At 38.4% G+C, this 17,788-nt stretch overlaps 1 protein-coding gene across 1 annotated transcript in view; it reads right to left on the bottom strand.

The window, feature by feature from the left end:
• The window catches only part of zbtb16b (zinc finger and BTB domain containing 16b), a 72,261-nt gene that overhangs the window by 50,888 nt on the left and 3,585 nt on the right, over positions 1–17,788 (bottom strand).

Here is a 17,788-nt window from a genome sequence, read left to right as displayed (position 1 = left end):
CAGCCTTTGTCAAAAAAAGCTAAATTTAGAGTGTGATACTAATTTCAAATTATATTTATTTTATTTGTGTGGCAGGCTGTTAGAGTAGACCAGATTTTTTTGTCATGTGATCAACATAAGCATGGCAGCATGTTCACTGATGTGTTCAACTTAGATTTGATTAGCTTCTACAACAGAGTACTGCATGGTAGCAAAGCATCTTAAACTGGAAACTCTGGTATATAGTGACTCTTAGCACGTGGTGAGATAAAAATATCTCAAAATATCACGATAATTAACTAACCTTCCATCACAGTTTACAATATCACAATATCCTATTGAGACAAAAACACTATGGCACACATGATCAAAACATGTGCACACATGTTGTGTCCTACAGTAATGTGTTGGTGGTTATACATCTCGGAGATCTCTGTATTTGAAAAAAACAAACTTCCCTGATGGCTCTTTACATAACAGCACAGCAGTCTTTATTAATTTCTGGAATCCTGTGTGTTTAACCATCTTACTGGGCATCATCTTTTTGGTTTTACCCATTTTTTGGCCAGGTAGATGACCATTGGCACTCTAGACAGCACAAAGAGCATTAGAGACCTTTAATATGAGCTGTGAAGATGTTCAGATTGATTACACACTAAAACAGCTGTACAAACATCCAATAAAGCATGAGGTCACAATGTGACAGCATAGTGGGACCTTACAAATCCAGAACTACTCCACATATCTAAAAAAGCTTGAGCAAAACTGCAACTTCTTTCAAACTGCAAGGATTTCATAGTATAACAAAGCGGCCATGGTAACAACACTGAGTATGTTGAATACTGACATATATTTAAGTGACGAAATAAAGTGAGCTACAATTTCTCATTAGGTTGAATGGGATTTTTGGATCCTTCTGTAAAGCTTGTCCAACCTAGCAATAGTTGATGTGAATGAACAGATTTGTGGTGGAGCATGAAAAGGTTGACTGGTTGGAACCTTGACATTAAGTGTTCTTTCCACTTTAAAGTGTTTCTTTTTTTTTAGTCATTACAAGATTCATTTTTTGGAGCGATACCAAAGAAAAATCAATCTTTAGTTTTCAAAGAACTTTTACATTACAGGTTCTTTCCACTGTAAAAAGGTTCTTTACATTTGCACATGCCATTTACAAAAATGGTTCTCTGAAGAACTGTCCACTGAAGAAGTCTAAAAAAGAACAAAACTGGTTCTACGGAGTGATCCCACAGAAGAATCAATCTTGAGTTTTAAAGAACTTTTAGATCACAGGTTCTTTTCCTTATTCACACTTGCACATGTATTTTAAAAAGAATCATCCATTACAAGGTTCTTTAAAAAAAGAACCTTCTTTTTGAAGCGATGCCATGCAAGAACCAATCTTGGTTTCCTGAAGAACCTTTACATTACAGATTCTGTCCACATTAATAAGGTTCTTCACACTTGCACATCTCATTTACAAAAATGGTTCTTTAAAGAACTGTCCAATGAAAGGTTCTTTAAAGAACCAAGAGTGGTACTACTGTGGCATCACTCCAAACAATCTTCCGTGGTACCTATATTTTGAAGACTGTTCCCATGTATTGTGGGGCAACATCATGGGTTGTGATGTATCTGTATTTGGGTTTAACGCTACGGTGCTATGAATGTTCGTATGCTATGATGCTATGAAAAGAATGAGGACAAATGATTGGTTCAGGTCATCTGGCTCATAGCCAGTATGTATGTGCTACTCGTATGTGTGGCGAGGCATTTCACAGTCCAGGAACATCTGCTGTGTCATCCCTCCCAGCAGCCACAACACAAGAGTCTGAAGCAGTTTGTCTGACTGAACCCTGCCACCCATAAACAATCTCCACTCAACCGCAGAGAGCACAGCCGAGCCAGCCCAGCAGTTAGACGCTTAAAAAACAACAAAAAACCCCTGCACTGAATCCAAGGGTCCGCTTAAGCGAAAGACACCTAATGCCAGAAGATGGCTGATCAAAGAGGACGAAAAATACCTGCTGAACAGCAACCCGTGAAGAAATCAATACCATTTCTCCACATCTTTCCCACAATGAAGGCCACTGTAATCGGGAAAGCAACCTATACACCTATAAAGACATTAAAGCTCATGACAGCTAAGCAAATGCTTCAAGAGGATCCACAATGAAGGTCCATCTGTAGATCCAAGAGCATCGTTAATAAAAATACATTTAACTTAAAAAAATTCAAGGAGGGAGAACACAAATCTTTCGAATACACACGCGGCGCCGGCCATTCGTTCAATCATCTGCCGGAAAAAAACAATTCCGGCTGGATTGAGAAAAACAAATGTGAAAAGATAATGGTCCATTAGTCTCTATGGGCCGTGTGTTACACATTCCCATTAAAATGCAGACATTAAAATGTCGACTTTCTCTAAAGAGACAAATCGTCGGGCTGTCTGCTCGAGACAGGGCCGAGTGCTTGTGTTTTCTGGAGTGGGCCACTGGAAGTGGCTTTGATTAATGGCAGGCCGAGCCTGAGCTGCTGGAGCACCTTCCCCACAGAGAGAGCAATTCAGGAACTGATGTGTGCTGAGGGATACTAGAGCGCTGCTGAATTACCAATGAGCGAGCCTGAAGAGAGGCATTTCCCACAATGGGGAGAGAAAACCTGGAAACATGAATGAAGCTACCACTGACCTTGTTGCTGCCACTTATACAGAGCAAATACCATGCAGCATAAAGATGAATACAGCCGGGCTGTTGAACATACCATCGTACAACTTTGTTCCATAGAACTCAGCTCAGAGAAATCAGAGTAGCTGTTAGCCTGTAGAAGCGTAAAGCCCTCACACTGGGCTGGTAAATATACCATCGAATCAATTTGCCACATACAACTAATAGATTGTGGGTTTCAGCCTCAGTCTAGTAGAATATCCTCTAAAGGAGGGCACACACAGGCAATGCTTCAGTCTCTCCAACTGTAACATAATGTTGCTCTCTTACCCAAATCTTAACTCCATCTTCTTCAATTTGTACATTTTATGCATTGTTTGAAAATTCCACCGGCAAACACTTCATGATAAAATGGTCCAATTACTTGGGATAAAATCAATAACCATACAGTAAACTATATTTTTATAAAGTTGAAGTTTGAATTTTGGATATAATAGGTTTTTAAAAACAATAACAGCTGAAGTTTAATAGATATTTCTCCAATACAGGTGGCATTAGTCCTAATATAGCCCTGATATTTATTGTGTGTAGTGCAAATGTGATCTGTAACGTGTTTAGGAAAGCAACTATTTTTAGCCCTAGTGTAGTCATGGCCTATTCCCACCCATGAGTTGGGTCCCCTCGTTAGCCAGTCACTGCATCCCTTTCGAACTTCGGTTAATGCAACGCACAGTCTTAGATATAGGTGTTTGGTAGGAGATGAATCGTCCCCCCCCAGTAATTCACTCTTAACACATCCAGACTCTACTCTTTTACAGTGTGTTCTGATTGCTTTTGTTTTTTAATTTAACCAAAAATAAATATATTTAAAATCATGTTTTGACTTTGATTTCATTTTTTTAAATAACTATGGCTTAAACAGAGATGATCTTTGGTTTAAACTCATAATGTCTGTCACGTCTTTATGCCCTCCACCCACAGACTCTTGGCACACGTAGTCTGTATAAAATTAGCATCTTTCATGTTACTTTACTGTAGCAGACTGAGCAGCTCTACTTTTCTATGTTCAAAGGATGTTTAAAAGTGAAGTAAACTAAGCAGGCTAACTGTGATAATGTAAGATACTGCCAGCATGTTATCTACTGCAGCCTCTACATCTAAAGGTGTATTTCTGTGTCTTGTGTGACACCTGCATATGTCTAACTACAGTTGCCAGATATCTGATTTTGGACCGGCTCCGCTGTCCAGTGCCCGGTTAGTACTGATGACCTGACGTTAAAATGTCCAGCTGAGCCTCAGTCTAAAGGCATTTAATTTGTTTGAGTAGATAAAGTGGCCTACTAGCATTAGTGCGTCTTTCCCTCAGTCCTCTGTCTAACGGCCACACTGATTTGTATTAGAGGGGGACAGTGTTCTATAACAGTACTGTAGAAAAGGAAGCCTGATATGAATCTTCTATTAACTTTTCTGGGCGTCACAGTCAAAGTGTGAGTGTAAACATGGGCCCAGGTGTATGAGCAGTGTGTCACTGGAACACTCAACGTGCTTGGAAGACAGCACTAACTGCTAACTCTGTTACATCAGCTAACAGATGCCCTCATTAACTAGTATTGTGTTAAGTGATGCAGGGGGGTCCATCCTAACCACCCAGAGAGAGAAAAGTCACGGATGGCTGTGGCATCGTCAGTAGATCGCACACTTTGGTCAGCGCTACATGTCCCGAAGCCCTTTTAGCATAGTTTTTTTCTTTCTCTTACAACGTTAGCATTTCAGACGTTTTCCTATTACAGTGACAATCAGCAGCAAACAACTTAGCATGTTGGTGCTTCTGTGAAAAAAGCAAAGCTGTAAGCTGGTTTCTGTGCAGTTACTGTTACATCAATTGTAAGATCACTGATGCAGAAGGTAACACAATACAAACTGAACACCAAGCATACAGTAGTCTTATTGGGACTTAAATGAATTTAGAATGAGAAATTAGCCTGGATGGTGCTCTTATCTGAACTCATCAATAGCCACTTTGGTCCCACAGTTCCAGGAGCAGATTCTTGGATAATGTTTTCTTCTCCAACAGAGGCCTGTTGGGCAGCACTAGACATTCTCCTGTAGTTTATCTCTGTGCTAGATGCTCAGTGACCTGAAGGCATTGTGAGAGTGAGAGCAGTTTCATAATGACACTACTGAGCACTCCCACACAGAGAAAAACCCACTGAGGTGTCTGAGCAATCTTCAGGGTCTACTGTAGCTTCTCTTTCACAATTTCTCTGAATGCCCTTTCCAAGACTTCAAATGTCAGGTTGGGCTAGAACAGTGGACAGTTCAGAACTGTGTCTGATTCTTTTACCAGCCTTTACCACTTTACCATGATTCTGTTACCACCAATGCTACCGAAAGCCTGACTATGTTTTTACTTTTTCCTTTTGTCTACCACAGAGACAGCACCAGTACCAGGTATCGATATCAGGTCAAAATCAACAGAAAATTCTGAGTCTGATATCAGACAGAAAAAGAGAATGAATCTAATTCAATCCTGTAGCAAATCTATCCTGAAATATTACTCACACACACTGTGTGATGGGATGTCGCTAGCTGTGTGCCTCTTTCTGTGGGGTAGTAGAGTGTTTGAATAGTTTGAGTATGACAGTCTCCTTTTAGATGGTCATCACAAATGAACTGTTTCAATTAAAAACAGTTCAAAGCTTTTGGTGTGTAAAGCCATTGTGAATGCAGAATCATAACGTATTTCACTTCTGTACTGTGACATATTTCGAAGTGAGACATGGTATCAGGATGTCTCTGAGCTAGCTAAGCATTTTCATTCAGTGACTGGTGGGAGTGGCTGGGCGTGAAGCATTCTATTTCTCTGCTCGCTGGTGCACGATGATGTAACAAAGGTTTGTTCAATTTAAGATAACAGTGTTAACCGCTAAATCGTGCTTAACCTCACAGTAGCCATAAAATGCAGTTTCGACCTGTTTTGGAGGTCCTTCAGTTGATGGAATGATTTTCGATGGAAATGTTTATGATTTACAAATCCGGAAGTGAACTGGCTTTTCGTCTTTTTGTAGGTGAGCAAGTAAGTAACATTTATATTGTGCTTGAACTCAGCATGGCTGTCTTTGGGGATCGTTTTCACAGTAGGGGTTCTCATCCTTCCCCTTTTGTCCATCATAACTTGCTAGCAGCTCAACACAGAATCAGAGTCACAACATATTTTACAAAGAGAGCCAAAAGAGTCCTAGTTAATCTGATGACAGAGTTACAGGAAAAAATGTATTATGTTTATTACATGCATTCAAAATATTCATGTTGATTTCCATTCCACTGGCGGAATGGTCACTAAAGGGCCTGCAGAAAAGGCTACTATGACCAGGCGCATTAACTAACATGGTAAAAAGGGTTGTTTAGTTTCTGGATTTATATCAGTATCGGACTATATTCAAGCTTTCAGTATTAGTATCGCTGTTGGTATTGGAAAAGAAATAGTGATATTGTCATCTCTTGCTTAGCATCTAAACTCTCCTCCCTGCCTTCATTTTTTTTTACCAGAGAAAATTCCTATCAGAAAGACTGTTGATTAGGATTAGGCCTGTGCACTGATTCTACAGCAAGGTTGTCACAGTACAGTGACTTATCTTGTGTAGTCTCTGAATCTAATCAAAAGCTAAAGAACAAAAAAACAAAAGGAATCCCCGGTTTAGCATTTAGCAGCTTATGTGGCTGTTACAAAATTATACAGACTTTCAGACAGAAGTGGACAATATTTCATCATTATTGTAATAAATTTTCATATCATGATACACAATATGCTTTTCTGAGTAGAGTATGGATATTATCAGTACTTAATGAACACCTACCAAATGCATGAGTCATTAAAAAGAGAGCAGAATTAGTCCTGTTTAGTTGGATGTAGTGCAGTACAGTAGGCCTATGTGAAATGTTGAATAACAATGGTTGTGCCAAAGGTTTTTGATGGCAGTTTTTAAATGTGCATTGTGTCTGTGTTTCAAAATATCATGATATATATTGTGTTTTCGTAAAAATATCATGATATTTTTGCCATCTCATCCACCCCTGCTTTCAGGAAACCAGTTATTTCTAGCTGACTTTCTCTATTTGAATTAGTATTGTAAAGCTTACTGTATATAACAATTTAATGGTTTATTTGGATCTCCATCAGCTGCAATAAGCAAAAGCTAGACTTGCTAGGGTTCATGTGAACATAAAAACAACCTAAATTATATAAAACATGATTACATTCAGAATGTTGCATGATTTTACAAATAGCAGTATCTTATAAGCTGTTTAAACCTTTGCAGGTTTTAAGATTTATACAAAAGCGAAATGTTGTGGTTCACAAACATCAGTGACAGGTGGTCTTTGGAAAAAGGTTGCGTACAGAATTTGTCCAGTTCCAAAAAATCAAAAAGTCTAAAAAGAGCCATCATTTTTAACTTTTCATCATTTTTATCTTAGTTTTTAGATTTATATCAGCCTACAAGACGTTCAAAAACAATATCAGTGCACTGTGGTCTTGTATAGCCTATGTGACATATAAAACAAAGCCATACATGTACATATACCCCACCTACAGGTGTAGTATGTGATCTGCTAGAATGTAATGTGACCCGCACCTGAGTCAGAGATTTTCACAATGTTTTCTATACAAAACTAACAACCTCAAGCAGAAGAAATACATATATATGCATTATTATAACAGGCTAAAGAACCAGAGTCAGAATTTACGGATAAGAGACTCCAGAAAAGCATTAAAAAGCTAACAGAATCATTCGGGCAGGCTAAAGGTCTTTAGAGAATGTCTTCTTCTAAAGAAAACATTTCAAACAGCCATCACCTCCGACTTGATTTGGGAATAACCTCAATAACAGTGGCTTTGAGGGACTTTCAGGCTGCAATGACCCACCTCAACACAGCTGAGGTTGTGGGTATTTATAGTATTTATTATATTCTTGTGTTCTGTGACCCTTGAGCTTCCAATATAAAAACTGCCACATTCAGTTCTGGTCCACAGACAACAAAAGGTGCACTGCAGTTTTCAAAGCTATCTCCATAAAGAAGAATGATTTAATGATTTGTATATAATGAAGCCAAGGTTTTCCCTTCAAAGGTCTATCTTGAGAGTTCTTGGGAAAATGTCCAAAAAATCAATAAGGCTTAACCTGTTAAAGACCAAAATCCATAAGAAGTTATTTATCACCAGATAATTACTTCAAATGATCATATCCAGATATAAGAAGATTGTATATCTTCCATGTTACTTGTTGTATTCACGCACAAACTACACATCAATGGCTGTATATAAATATCGAAGCAAACACTTTAATATATACTTCTATTCACTGTATTTTCTTCTACTGAAGTTCCCATTAAACAGAAAAAATATTAGACAGCATTGAAGCTTTAAGTTGCACCTGTAGCAAGATGAGAGTCAGTGAAAGCTCTGGCACACAAGAGACAAGGCTATAAGATCATGACACTAAAAGGAAGGAGTTAGCTCAGAGAGTTGGCCTTCAGCCACTACTCTAACTTTACATTTGGAAAAAAAGAACCAAGCACAACCATGGGTGATAATATGGCATTTCTGAAGAGAGAACATTCTTGATTTCAGGAAAATCCCTCTCTTTTAGTAACCAAAGCATGGTGTCACTGGTGCGAAATGTGAGTCCACGTGAATCTAACCCTAATTAACAACAATCAAATTAATAAGGAAATCCAGCACCTTCAACAAATCCAAGCTCAGCCCTCTGGACATAGTAATGCTGTCAAAGATCACTGTTAAACTTGCACCAAATCTAAATAACATCGCTTTTGTAAGAAAACTCAGATCTTCACTTTACAGGAGAAGGAAAAACCTCTGTAACCTTAATGTTTGTTCATGTAACAAGATTTTACTCCATATAATTTTGAACTATTCCTATGAGCTGTTCACACAATGTAAAGGGCTGGTGGCATTTTCAAATGGTCTAAAAACACTAAAACAAACCAACAATAAAATCTTACAAAGCTTTTATGTAGCAGTGACAATAATAGGGCTTTCCTGGTGCCGAGCAAATAACTTCAATACTGCCAAGCATTGAAAAATGTCAATACCCACGTAGTCTCATCAGCATCTATCAGTCAATAAGCTTGCATGGTCTAAAATTTAGACGGCTAACTGGCTGTCTATGTTATATTCCATATGCATGGTAACATGAACGCTTCCTGATTAGTCTGCAATTTGTAAAATACGCCAACTTTCACACCACTTTTGGTTTGTAATTTAAAAGGAGATCTAAAAAAGAGGATTTAGGAATCATCATTGAAATCAAGGTACATATAGGGTTATATATATATATAATATATATTATATATATATATATATGTTGCTGTTGTCGGAAGAAAACCTTGTATCTCCAAAATGGTAACTTTACAGGAAAAGGAAAAACCTACTTTACTCTTAATGCAAGTCAATGGAACCAGAATTTTTTTCTTTGGTCCTTTCATCATGGAATTTACACACAATGTAAAGGACAACAGGCATTTTTAACTTGTGTCAAAAACTGCAAAACGAAAAAAAATGGAGATACGAGGTTTTCTTCCAACAGCAGCGATATATATATATTACACACACACTGGCATCAGAAAATTACTGAATGTCACCAGTTATTTGGTTAACAATTCATGCATTAATTTTTCATTAGTCCCTAATTAAAGACAACTATCTTTGAGAATATCTATGTATTTGCTACATCTTAGAAAAAAAAACATAAAATATGCCATAAATTTTGCACAGATGACATTTTGTTTTCTTCATAATGTTTTAAACTCAGCACATAAATAGTTATTTTGCATTAAATGCCAAGTGTGTTCTCTGTTAACTTATGTGTTAACTTATTTTCACAAATCAACAAAACATGTCACTCGGCCAGGGGTGGCCAAACTTTTGGTTTCGACTGTATGCGTATCTAACAGGGATGGATGATATTATAATATTGTTTTAAATTACTGTATAAACTGCAGAGTAAATTAACTTTGTTACATTACGTTACACTGTGACACACAAACAGCAATTTAAGACCTGTGGCCATAATCACTATTTAAGGTTGTAGCTCAGAATGAACAAACAAGTCCCAATCGACCACAAAGACACACACACACACACACGTGCACACACACTCAAACTCACAAAGGAGGGTCTGAACACAAGGAACAATTCAAGAATGAGGAGAAAAACCACCGGAGGAGGGCCAGAGGTCAGTGGTTTGACCTAACCCTAAAGGAGTTGACCTGTAAAGCTCAGATAAGGCCTGAAAGCATCCTGTGTGTGACTGATAGTATGCTCGGGGGGAAAAAAAGATGCAGGAGGACTTAAAGTCTTGACCAACAGGATTCCTGAGCTTCTTATAGATGACAGAGGTTTAAAGAACATTCAATGGTTATATTCTCTGCACAGGCAGGGGCTGAGCTACTAATGAAGCATGACAATGCAAATCCTGCCCCTCTGCAGTTTCGTTCCCAGCACATTGCTTTACCAAACTGGTTATCCATTAATGACTTTTTGCTGATTTCACACTTTGACATACATTTTTCTGCCCAGTCTTGGACAGACATCACCACGTTACCGTATAGAAGTGAATGTAGAACACTAGTATTGCAATTACAGTTCTCCACACAAGTCAGTGACCACCCTTATATCATTAATTAATCAATTTCCAGTCAAAATGGCCTTTAAGTAGAGGTTATTCATTCTTCAGCCTTAGAAACAAAGTAGAAAACATATTTAAGAGAAAATTACACAGACGCCTCACCAACTAAATATAATATAACATTTTTCAGTGTTTTAGTGTGTCCACTCTTTGCCTTTATTAGAGCATCTATTCTTTTCAGGAGATTTGATTCTTGCTCTTCAAAGAAATGTACAGGGATATTTTTCCACAACTCCAAAGTTCAGTCTTAGATGTTGGTTATATTTCTTGCTTCTCACAATCCAAAAACATCTCAAACACACTGACACAATGATGATGAGGTCCAGGCTCTGGAGTGGTCAGCACATTGTTATGAGAACAACAGGACCTTCTTTGTTTGATTTTCAAATGTACTTCTTTTCTCAGTGAGGGCTTCTTGACAGCTACACATGCTTTCAGACTCAGCGCTGAGTGATCTTCTCACAGTGGACAGAAACACCTGTGCATTTTTTAAGATCTGAAGCAAGACTCTTGCACGGTTCTTAGAAGTCCCATTTTCACTTTCACATATCCTTTAATCATTTTCAGTTTTGGAAACTTGTTTTTTTCACTCTTTTTGCTTTGACTTTCCTCCTCCTTGTGCAGGAGGATCATATTATATCTATGCTCTTCATAAATGTTTTTTTAAAAATGAATAACTTGTATTTAATGGCCATTCTGACTGGAAATTCAACAAATGAAGGAACGTCTGCACAGCACCGTCTACTGCTCCCTACTGCGACTATGAGTATCATTGCAGTATATTAAAAACACATTGGTCAATTGATAATGTGGCATGGCTAAAGATCAAAATTATTTTAATAATTTTCTTTTGTTTGATTTCATGAACAACTTGATTCATTAAAACACCCTAAAACACACATCTGGGAATGCCCACAGTAACAGCACTGTGATTGACTGGAGAGCTCATTTGTATATTACAGCCTTCTGTGATAACAGTATTCCAAAGGCTAAAATCATGATAACAATTAACAAATGATGTATTGTTCAGTCCTTTTACCACATCAAGTCCTCGTTGGAAGGAAAATAGCCATGCATTTCAGTCAGTACTGTATACAAGTCCAGCGAGAGCAGGTTCTCAAGCAACATAATTGTTTGAGTCACACCCCAAACCCCCCCAAAAAGATGCAGTGGCCTACCTATTGTATTTCATTTAGCAGCTATAGTCTTGATTTAGAGTTTGCTGTTCTAAGTCACAGAGCGAGAAGTTGAGTAAACAAAAGAATGAAAAGAAAGCAGCAGTTGAGAAGACAATAGAGGACCTCTAAAGCCCCTCAGGGCTCTGAGGACACCGGTATGTTTCCCAGCTTTCAGAACAACCAGCAGTAACTGGAACAGAGGATCCATTAAAGGGGAATTTCACCAATGTTTAAAAATTTCTACATAAATGAATCATTAAAATTCAACAAAGTTATTCAGAGTGGTTTGATGAAAAATGGTTCACTGTGGAGAAACTTAATGACTCAAATATCTTTACAGTGGTGGTGATAGGAACCAGGAGTCACAATGTCTACAATACAAATGTAGTTGTTTTATTTACTGTCCAAAATGACCACTCACCTACACATGAGTTTTTGACAATGGTACAATAGGGCAAAAAAATCTTTGGGGACCATTTTGCCTTACAAACGCCCTACATGTACCTCTCCACCATGAATGGACTTTAAAAAGTATATTTTAAGGCAAAGTTATTGTAAAATACTGTCACAGACATCAGACAACTTATTCACGAGCACTTCATGGAGTTTTCTGTGATGAAGCTTTTAGATCCATTAAACTCTTCAGACATCTGGTTCCTATCACCACCACTGTGAGAAAATCTGACTGTAAATTCCTCTAGAATTGAACATTTCACGTCAAACCACTCTGAATGACTTTGTTTAACTTAACTATTTAATTATACACACTGTAAAAAGTGGGTCGTCAGGTCTACTTAAAAAATGTCTTCATGTGGTAACAAGCAATTGAACTAGTTTTATTCAACTCAAAAAATTACTTTGAAAGAATCGTTCATTGAAAGTATTTATTAGGTTGAAAAAACTAGTTAATTTACTTGCTACCACATGAAGTGGTGAACTTTTTAAATCTGCACTATGTAAGATTTGTGGATTTGGAGACCTCTCTGATGGAAACGTATAATTGCAAGCAACAAGCAGAAGAACATTTTGTATAGCGGGTTGTGCTTCTGACCCCTTCCCCGAGCTGATGAATCTGATAATTGCAAGTGCGTCGAAGGACTTTTCAAAGAGAACTCAGTCAAAACTTGGTGAAGGATGTGTCTTCTGAGAATGTCAGTAAATGATCTACAACTGTCACCATAACTTCATCTGTATAATGATGATTCTGCATTTGAGACCTAAACATCGAGCTGGACCTTCTTTTTGAGCTAGTGCAGGAGATATTAATACATAAAGGTGTATGACATGATGAGAAACATTCCCACCAAATCCGACCTGACACCTCTGACTTTAAAATGATTATTTCAGGCTTTATAGGTGACTCGCAGCATTGCACTCACACCATACTGTAGTGTGTTTCTTCTTCTCCTGACTCTGTAATGCTGCTTCTAACAAGTACGTCTTACTCACTTACAGTGCAGCTTTAAAGGCACTTTTTCCTACCTCAGATGAATACAGTAAATACTCTCTCGCTGTCCTCCATTCGTTCCATGACAATCAATGTAATTAGCTGCTCTGTAAGCAGAAGCCAGCGGTGGGCTCCAGGATTTCCCGCTTGTAAGGATTCCTAAGCTCTTCAGCTGTGCTCCCAGAACCCCCCACACGCGCACTCCACTCATCCACCCGGCCTCCCGCCGTGCATTGTGAGTACACATCAGCACCACTTTAAACCCACTGAGTGCAGAGTAAAACACTGAAGATCCTTCACAGAGCATAAACGACACGCATAGCAGGAATGAAACCACACAATGCAATCTTACATCTGCACAAGCTTTGTTTTGTTTTAGCCCTTTAACATTCATCACTCTTCTATGACTACATTCACTCCAATAACTTACAGGAAAACTCCAGCTTTTTTCAGCCTAATCTCTACATGGTGCATCTGCAGGATTTGATCGATTAATTCTCACGTGTGTTCCTGTTCTTACAAAAGCACAGAAAACTTGTTGACTGGAAACACAGCTAGATCCACTGGGCAGTTGCTGAAGTTTTCCTTTACTAATAAGCCAATCATTTAGCACTGGTGTCCATAGTTACTGAATAATAAGCCTTAGTAAGTGAACACATAAAGACATTTAAAGGGTACTCGTACTAAGGTACTGATCACTGTGCTGTGCTGGCACCATTATGATACCTGCCTGTGAAATGATCAAACCACTTCCTGTGAAAATGTGAAGAGTTCACTATCGTTTTACAAGTTGAAATTTAGCAGTTTGAGATCCCCTGAGAAATGGGGCAAAAGGTGAACTGTTGCTAGTATTGCTGCTCCTTAGCATAACCGCAGTGACCCTGCGGGCCCCAGAGGCTTTCACAACCGCCTGTGCATGAGACGTCAGTTGAGGTTAAACATCCATCACTGTTCATGAGTCAGAAGTTGTCGAGTTGATGGGTTAAAACGTCGAGAGCCGGTTTACTATGTGAGCTGCCATTTGTGTCACTTCTCAGAGGAGCGGAGTTCCTGACAGGCTTCATAGTCCAAATCAAGATAGAGGAATATAGTGCTTGAGCGGTTAGCAGCGGTTAGTTTGGGCGTCCCTGGTCAGATATGTTTTGTTGATTTTCTGAGTAAAATAAGTTAGTTGGGAAAAAATTTACATAAAATGTGACCCATGCAAAAGTTATGGCACACTTTATATTATATGTTTTATTCTTTTGCCAATATGATACACTCAGCAAATAAATAAAAATAGTGCACTAAAATCTGAATACCATATTAAAGTGTAATTTGACTGAGGGTGTTCAAATTTTTGCATACAACTGTCTAGAAGCTGGTGTTCAGCTGTTTGATGTTTGTTTGACAAGTGAACACTAAAAAAGCATTAAAAATGCTTTTGCCACTGCTTTACTTAGCCTACTATGATATTAAATCCTTAAACTCTAAAGGACACAGTAGTTACTAAATAATAGCGCACTTATTGATATGCTTTGAGATTAATAACTACATAATAAGCCTGCAGTTTAACCCCTTAAACCCTGAGGAACTGTATGTGGGTCCACATCACAATTCCTCACTCTTAAAAGTACATGGTTTTGTGGTAGTTATCAAATCATTCATAGTCAGTGAATAACAGATTAATAACAGAATAATAAGCATGCAAGGTTAAACACATTGTTCAAAGCCTATATTTTTTACATTATACTTTAGCGAACACATTTTAGACCTATATTTAAAAAAGGGGCTTAATCGGATATTGGTGTGTTGTGGGTCGGAGTCAGGAGAGCCAGGTTGATGTCAGCGGGTTCAGTTGGTTTGTGGGAATGAATGAAAGCGAGTATCAGGTGTGCTGCAATCCACGGCACATGCTGGGCCTTTATCTGAGTAAGATGGGAGGGTAAAGTCACTATCAGGCCATCTCTACCACAGAGGCCCACAGGGTTATCAGGCTCACTGATAAATACTGATACGCAAACTGCTATCTGTTTGACAGCCTGCGGTTACGCTGCATGACTCCCTGTTCCAAAACTACATACATGTTGCAAGTGGTAGCATGGCCTTTATATGTTATCAGTCTGTGGTGTAATGAGTACATAAAGAGCAAATAAAGCCAGTTATACAAGTCAATGATTGAAATAAGCAACAGAATTATACGTTATTTACTAGTTAGGACTGTTTTTACGTCCAACTGAAGAGTATGCAGTTATAAATGTATTAAGTCAGTCTTCTGTTGCAGAATATTGCCATCAATAGTAGCTGAAGCATTTTGAAATTTTTATGTTATTTGATTTTCATCCAGTTTTAATCCATTTAGCTGTGTCCAATTCCACTCACTAGCTTGGTCTCCACCTATCACATCGTGCCACCAAGCTGGGGCGGCTGAAGGCTAACATCTGCTTCCTCTGAGACTCGTGAAACACCATCATATCTTTTCAAACCACTGCCAATTCTTTTCAAACTGACAATTCTGTTACGTCAGCTACCAGAGGCTCAAACTTTCTAGCATTGAGCTGAATGATGGGGGAGAGCAAGGGCCATCTGACCCACCCAGAGAGAGCAAGGCTAAGTACCTTTTATTTTTCAGGAGATATTTCTGAGAAGATTAGATATAAGATAATCCATAGGGAAGGGAAATTCAAGGGAAAATAAGGAAAAAAAAAGCAGTGTTCAAAACCAGAGCTCCAAACATGATCAAAGATACCAAGAAAATAGGACTCCTAACAACCATGCAAGACCTGATCGACCTTCGAAAAAATGTACAGGTGTTTTGTCCATCCTTCCACTGTGAGAAGACAACTCAACACTATGAGTCTGAAAGGATGTGTAGCTGTCAAGAAAATCAAATAAAGATGCTGCTAATCTTCTCAGAACAATGGACTGACCACCTCAGAGTCCAGACCTCAACATCACTGAATGTGTTGGGGATTGCTGGTTTGAAAGAAGCAGAAAATGTAACCAACTTCTAAGACTGAACTTTGGCAGTGTGGAAAAATATGCCTACAGATTTCTTTGAAAAACTGAAAGAAAGTATTCTGAAAAGAACTGAAGCTGAAATAAAGGCAAATAGTGAACACACTAAATACTGAAAAAATGATATTATGTTTAGTTATTTCTTTTTCTGTGTATTTCTGTGTATTATGTTTTTTTTATGATTTTTTTCCTGATCTGGAAAAACGTATTCTTAATATAAAATTTAGTTTATAAACAGACAAATTAATATTATATTACACCATCTTTTTCATCTACCATTTTTAAACTGGCAGTTTTATTGCAACTGTATGCTCTGAAGGAGTCTGAGTGTAAGGCACTTTAGCGTGGGGACAGAGACTGATCCTTCCATTTTTCCGTCTCGACGAGAACGTGCCGGTGCCACAGACATCACATGGCAGCAGCCAGACTGCACTGAAAGCACGGCTCCATTGGATGAGCCACTCAGGAGCTGTCAAGTCTATTTTTCACACATCATAACTCACATTCAAAGCAGCGTCATTGTGAGATTAAACCTAAATATATAGAATGGAATAAATCCAGAATACCACATGCCCTAAAAAAACAGCCTTGTGAATGGCAAGTGGAAATTGCTTTGGAATTGCTACAGTGAAGGTGTAAGAAATAACCCAGCAATAGGTCCTGCGAGAAGTCAACGTCATTCAAAAGGTTGCGTTAATGCAGGGAAAATGGGTTGTTCTAATGCATCCAGCAGAGCCTGTTTCTCTGTGATGGATCACCAACTGACAGAATTTGGCTACAAGCTCTCAGAGGGGCTGAGTGGAGGTCAGGGTCAGCTGGACTAAACAGCCTGTGCTTCCTGCTTAGGAAGGTTTACCTCAACTCAGGATGGTAATGAGGGCTAACACTGGTCACCACATCTCTTACTGGGGGGGGGATAGTAGACCTCTTAAAGTGCAAAAGCCCACATCATCAATACCGATACTGAATAAGGGTGCAATATGTAAGTGAGCCCTCAAAGAAAGTACATTGTTTGTGTGCATGTTCCAGATTCATGAGCTCTGACTGCATGGATGAATCACATGATACAAAAAATATGAAGACTTTCAGCCCTGATTATGCAGGCTGATCTCTGATCATGTAACAAAACTAATAACATTTCTTAATTTACATGGCACTTTCCAAAGTGCGTTACACACGAAGTTAAGTAAAACACTGGAAAGATAACATGCCACAGTCTAAATGAGATAACGGCACAATTACAGACAACGGGAGAAAATGAGCCCCAATCACTAGGCATGAGCTATGTCTCATTAGTGATTTCAGAATGTGTTTTTATACCTTATATTAATATTTTAAAACAAAAAGAAATGTCTGTATGTAATCGTGATGCAAGTATGTTGTCCAAATTGTGCAGGCCTAATTAATAACTGAAGAACTCCCTCTGAATAGGCCTGCAGTTTAAAGGGTTAAGGGAGAACTCCTGCAAAATTTCTGCATATTTAAATGGTAAACAAAGTTATTCAGAGTGGCTGGAAGTGAAATGCGCCATCCTAAAGAAACTCACTGAGTCAGAACTGTGTGAATTCACATGGGTGGTAAAAGGAACCAGACGTCCAAAATGTTTAATGCCTCGAAAAGCTTCCTGACAGTAAGGTATTACATGAAATGGTTATAAATACACTGACTGATGTCTGAGACACTGTTTTACGATAGTTCTGCAATAAGGTTTTGGCCTCAAAAATCCAATAATGGTGGAGAGGTACATGCAGGGTGTTGTAAGGCAAAATACATTTGAAATAAAACAAATTTTTTTAAGATTCTTCACTATTTGACCAT

Source organism: Colossoma macropomum, unplaced genomic scaffold (assembly GCF_904425465.1).
Source record: "Colossoma macropomum unplaced genomic scaffold, Colossoma_macropomum, whole genome shotgun sequence".
NCBI classification, from domain to species: Eukaryota; Metazoa; Chordata; class Actinopteri; order Characiformes; family Serrasalmidae; genus Colossoma; species Colossoma macropomum.
The sequence above is the reverse complement of the archived record's forward strand: the minus strand, read 5'-3'. Positions and strand labels throughout refer to the sequence as shown.